We start from the raw sequence: 6,000 nt of genomic DNA on the forward strand, positions 1-6,000 counted from the left end.
GATTGATATCCATGTTTTTCTTACATGTTATAATAGGCATAATATGTGCAAGGATTCTATGTTACAAAAAATTAAAAGGCCCCACAAGCTACTAGAGCCACCCTTAGCTTCAATATCTAGTGTTCCTGTGGCTCAGTGGTAGAGCGCAGAAGGTTGTGGGTTTGATTCCCAGAGGAACACATGTTAGGTTAAAAAGAATGTTAGCCTGAATGCACTGTAAGTCGCTTTGGATAAAAATGTCTGCTAAGTGCATGAAAGTAATTATCTGTTAAGACATCTCAGGCTGCCTGCCAACTCAGGTGTGTCTTTGTTATGCTAACTCAAAGTGAGCTTTTTATGTCACTTACATGAGTGACTGTCACCAGGGGAGGCTCCATAGCTCAGTTAGAGCACTGGTTTTGGAAACCAGGGGTCGCGAGTTCAATCCTCGCTGGAGCCTAAATGATAAAGTTTTAAAATGTGACCTGTTCTGAAAATGACACTGAAGATGCGACATACTGTGGTCATATGGATGAACGTAAACCTTCAATAAGGAAAGCTGGGAATTGCAGATATCAGGCGCATGTTGGGAAAAACAGTCATCCTTGAGGAGACCAACATCAGTACAATAAAATCAGAGACTTTACCAGAAATACTGTGAGCTGCTCCAACCAGAGGCTTTCAAGTGAAAAAAAATAAAGAAATGATTAGTGAATGAACGTAAATTTGGATGGGTGAAATGTTTTCTTGTAGCCCTATATATATTCTTTTAACATTTACTGATAAAACAAGCTTTGAATCCTGTCTACGTCGAGCGCAATATAGGGTTTCATATATATAGTGGTATAATATAGGCCAACATTGATCTCAATAAAGAATTTTTAAGAGTGTGTTAAAGACAAAGTGACTACACGGAGTCGTCACTAAGACTGGGGTAGTTTTATGAGAAGTGGGCCCCCTTCTCCCCAGGACCAATGAGTAGACTATACCAGTCTGAGACATAGCAAGACACAGAAACTGGTTCCTAATAATCCAGAGAGGTTTCATCCATATGCTTGTGTTCTGGGTTCAGAGGGCTTAAACTCACGAACACACTTCTGGGATGTGGAGGTTGGAGTCAGTTCATATCAACATGGTTAATATTTCTCACAAGCCCCAGAGAAACCCATTAGCACCTTTCCAGTTAAAGAAAAGCTTCAGAGGGTGAGAGTGGAGCTGGACTGGGACAGAGGAAAACTCTCATTCTGTGATCCTGTAAATAACACACATCTACACACAATAACAACAACCTTCACAGAGAGAGTCTTTCCGTTGTTTTATAGTTTTGATGGATCTGTCCCTCTGAAGATATTACCAGCTCTAGTGGTTGTAACAACAGAAAAACAGTGTTACACATGACAGACTTTTACATGCTAACAAAGGGAGATGTTTTATTAATCTTTCAAATTAAATCTTTAATCTGTAACAGTGTTTTTTTTCTCATGTAGTGGGATTGCCCCTTTAAATAAAGTCTGCGTGGCCCCTTTAAAAATAGCTCACTGATAACATAAGTTGGTACGTCACGCAATCAAATCACGTAGATATATAGACGCAGGTGAGACCTGTCTGCGTAGGTCTTGTATCTTCTTCACTCCTCGGTAAAGGCAGGTTTGGTTCGGCTGGAGAATTATAGATGGGAGGGAATTATAAACTTAGAATATGGGTGTTTGTGGTAATTTAACTTAATTCGCATGCTTGATTTAATGTGCTTGTTTGGTGTAATTTTAGATTAGTCGGTTACGTTCGGGCATTGTTAGTGAGCATGTGAGGGTTATGCACGTCAAAGGTAATTTTATTTTTCCCTTACCCTATTTGTGTGATTTTTAAAATGTGAGAGGAGTGGGGGAGGAAGAAGAAAGTAAACGAAAACATCTTTTATTTGTTTTACAGAAGTTGCTAGCTGCTGCTTTGCTGTGGCTCAAATGCCGTTTCCAGTTTTGGGACGCAGGATTTTTGTGCTCACGCGATTGCATTGAACGCCTTCGCTATCGCCTGTATACCGTTCGCGTTGGATGCGCTGTAAAACCGTGGCCTTTGATTCCGGCTCCACCTGGTGTTCGCTGGTGTAATTTCATCGCGTTTGTTTTGTGTATTTTGTTCAAGTGTATGTGCAACGGAGTTTGATTGAAATTGATTTTGTTTCAGTTCAGTTTGTTTTATTGTATTTTATTTATTAGGTTTTGTTTATTAACCTATTTAGTTCATATTGTTTTTTTGGGGTTGGTTGTATTTCTTGTCTTGCTTTACATTGATACTGCTCCATTACATAGCTGATACATTGTGGTTTGTTTATTTTTGTTCTTTCTGATTTTGGTTTATTTGGTCGATGTGGAATGGGTTTAAATTATTGTACTTTTGGTTTTGATTGCTTTGAGTTGTTTTTATTTGTATTTTGTTTTCTCATGGAGCGGTGAAATGTTTTATGCAAAGACATAATTCCAAAGAAAGAAACCTCCTTGTTTAGTTTATCTGTTTTTGTGAACTGTTTTCGTGTATTAGATTTATTATTATTATTATTATTATTATTTTATTTATTTTTTTTGTGTGTGTGTGTGTTTGGCCCAGTGTAGGGGTGGCTGGCCCATGTGAAACTGACTAATGAAGCCCATTGGGCTGATTCATTCACATTGATTAAACTTGTTTTTTTTTTTTTTTTATTGATGTTGAGCTCAAGGTGTTTTAACCCCTTAACTGTCACCGTCCCACCTGTGGGACGCTTGGCGCTCTTTTTTTTGTTGTCCTTTTTCTCTATAAAAACTTTTAGTAATCATCATAAATTATATATCATTTGAAAGCTTAGAAGCCCAAATTCATTCTGTGAAAACCATTTTGAAATCGGAACATGGCGTTACCATGGAAATGGTACTTTAAAATCTTATGGCGGTCTCCTCCCCCTTAGTGGGCAGTGTCAAGTGTCATATTACAAAATGCATTACGGTCTTTTTGAATCAAAAGTTTTTTATAATCTTGGCAACAAACATATCATTGGAAAGGTCTGAGTCTCATGATTCCATATTTGGGGTTATTTTGAGTATTGAAGTAAAAAGTTGACAGAGAAAGGGGTCTAGGGAAAAAAATTCATTTCATTAAACAAAATTCAAAGGAGTTTTGATGGCTCCCAGTGGCTGTGGTATGACGCCCTAAATAAAAATCTCACAGGAACCTCAATTTTTTTTCATATCAACTTCAAATTTGGAACATATAACTTATTTAGACACAAGGCTTTAATTTTATACCAATTTTAGAGTAAAACCTGTTAGGTAAAATATAATAAATAAAAATAAAAATAAAATGAATATAGCACATTTTAATTTACTGTACATTTAACACTTCTATAACTTTTTGATACTTAAATTTTTTGAAAAAAAAATCCACTTTTGACAAAATCTGCTAATTTTTTTTCTTTAATAAGAGACCCAACCTTAGGTCTATATTCCAAAGTGTTCATAAAAATACAAACAATTTAAGTTTGGATAGTGCACTTTAATGTCTATTTTTAAAAAGGGGGTGACAGTTAAGGGGTGTAATAATTAAGTGAGAGATAAAATTGTAGACCTGTGGTTTGGTCTCTGCTTGTCCTTTTCACTTAGTGAAAGCCTGTTATCGGGGAGGCTTTCAAAATTGGGGTATTGAGTACGGGCCTTACTAGTGTAAGTTTGATACGTATACGGTCACCCTCAGTGCTAACCAAAATGTAGGATTGTTTTTATAAATCTGATTCTTCTTCACATTCTTTCTGACTGTAATACTGATTGACTTTTGATGATTCCCTTTCAGAGACACCGTGTATGTTAATGAAAACATCACTTTTTAAAACCGATTAAGTCGTCAGTTTAATCCAAAAAAAGTGGTCAGTCTGAGGCATTTGTTTGGACTGAGTTTGATCATCTCAAACTAAAAACAGCTTAAAACAGAGTGCTGATTGATATTCATGTTTTCTTACATGTAAGAATATGCATGTGCAGGAATTCTGTATTACAACAATTAAAGGCCCCCACCAACTACTAGAGCCACTTCCCCAAGAGCTTCACACCCCAAGATTTGACTTTATCCTCAATCCATTGAAGCATGTCAAGACATCTCAGGCTGCTTGCCAAACTCCTTTAGGTGTGTCCTTTGTTATGCTGACTCATAATGAGATATTTATGTCACTTTCATGAGTGACAGCCATCAGGTGAGGCTCCATAGCTCAGTGGTTAGAGCACTGGTCTTGTAAACCAGGGGTCGCGAGTTCAATTCTTGCTGGGGCCTGATTAAGATCCTTTTGAAAAGTGACCTGTTCTGAAAATGACCCTGGATTAGGTCTGATGAGGACTAAATACCATATGAGAAGAAAATTGGGACATGCATGTCTTTAGACCAGGTCCTGTAAGGAAATCTGGCAATAGGTCCTTAGACATGTCCTGTTCCTCCATACAGGCTCTTGTTGGCATGGGAAATACAGTCATTCTTGAAGAGACCAAACAGCAGGCAGACCAACATCAATACAATAAAATCAGAGAATTTATTTATTGGCAACATTGTGAGCTGCTCCAAAAAGGGGCTTTCAAGAGAAATAAATGATTTAACTAATTAAAATAAATTATTCCTTTCGGGTGTGAGACCTATTTCTATTTACTAATATACTGTCCTTTATACTGTATAATATACATACTGTAAACTAAAAGCCATCAGTTGTCAGTTCTCAGCTCCACACACAAGGAACTCAACCACACACAGTACTACTAGACTGTTAGGTTAGGTTTAGGGTTAGATTTAGTTGATCTGTACCTGCAAAGTTACTTATAGTCAGCTGAATGCCTGTTGAGGGACCATCAAAATAATGTTTTGAACAGATATTAAGCAGTCTACTAATACATAATGAATGATTTGGTTGGTGACATAGTTACAAATTAATGGCAAAGTGACAGTGACAAAGTTATTATAGTTAGTATAAGGTTATAGTACAGTATATAAGGTCTCACTAAGACTCGCACCGGGCCCCGTGTCAGCCAAGGATGGCCTGGTGTAGTATAAGGTTTTTTAACTCACCCTCTTACAAATCCTTCCAGAGGAAGAACACACGTCTGGGATGTGGAGGTTTGAAGAAACCAAAGGAAGGTAACAGCTTTCTTTAACACCAATGTCTGGAGTGTATATACTATATTTCTTTACATCTCCAGAAAAAACGAAAAACGATCATTCTGTGATCCACACACACTGACAGCTACCCTCACAGAGAGAGTCTTTCCATTGTTTTAACAGTCATGATGTAAATTCCTCTCTGAGGATGTTACCAGCTAAAGTGGATGTAGCACAGAAAAAACTGTGTAACACATGATCATTTACATGATAACGAACAAAAATATATATTAAAGAATCAAATAAGCTAGAAAATAACACAATAATCATAGGAATATGTCTGATGGTGTTTCAGAAATAGGATGATAAATATTTACTGATAATTCTATTCTGATCCACTCTTTATTTCTGATCATTTGTGTGTGATTTATGTGGGCTAGAAAGTAAATGCAGAAATATGATCATGTCCGAATAAAACAGATGATTGATATCCATGTTTTCTTACATGTTATAATAGGCATAATATGTGCAAGGATTCTATGTTACAAAAATTAAAAGGCCCCACCAACTACTAGAGCCACCCTTAGCTTCGATATCTAGTGTTCCTGTGGCTCAGTGGTAGAGCGCAGAAGGTTGTGGGTTCGATTCCCAGAGGAACACATGTTAGGTAAAAAAAAGAATGTTAGCCTGAATGCACTGTAAGTCGCTTTGGATAAAAATGTCTGCTAAGTGCATGAAAGTAATTATCTGTTAAGACATCTCAGGCTGCCTGCCAACTCAGGTGTGTCTTTGTTATGCTAATTCAAAGTGAGCTCTTTATGTCACTTACATGAGTGACTGTTACCAGGGGAGGCTCCATAGCTCAGTTAGAGCACTGGTTTTGGAAACCAGGGGTCGCGAGTTCAATCCTCGCTGGAGCCT

The 6,000-nt window shown here is 37.3% G+C and overlaps 3 non-coding genes across 3 annotated transcripts; all 3 read left to right on the forward strand.

Moving 5' to 3' along the window:
• The first annotated feature begins 369 nt into the window (after nt 1–369).
• Nucleotides 370–439, forward strand: trnap-ugg. The gene has a single exon. It is a non-coding gene; the product is annotated as a tRNA-Pro (tRNA).
• A 3,757-nt stretch (nt 440–4,196) lies between these two features.
• On the forward strand, nt 4,197–4,269 carry trnat-ugu. Its single transcript has one exon. It is a non-coding gene; the product is annotated as a tRNA-Thr (tRNA).
• A 1,661-nt stretch (nt 4,270–5,930) lies between these two features.
• trnap-ugg lies at nt 5,931–6,000 on the forward strand. The gene has a single exon. It is a non-coding gene; the product is annotated as a tRNA-Pro (tRNA).

The sequence above is a fragment of the Cyprinus carpio genome, chromosome A16, assembly GCF_018340385.1.
Source record: "Cyprinus carpio isolate SPL01 chromosome A16, ASM1834038v1, whole genome shotgun sequence".
NCBI classification, from domain to species: domain Eukaryota; kingdom Metazoa; phylum Chordata; class Actinopteri; order Cypriniformes; family Cyprinidae; genus Cyprinus; species Cyprinus carpio.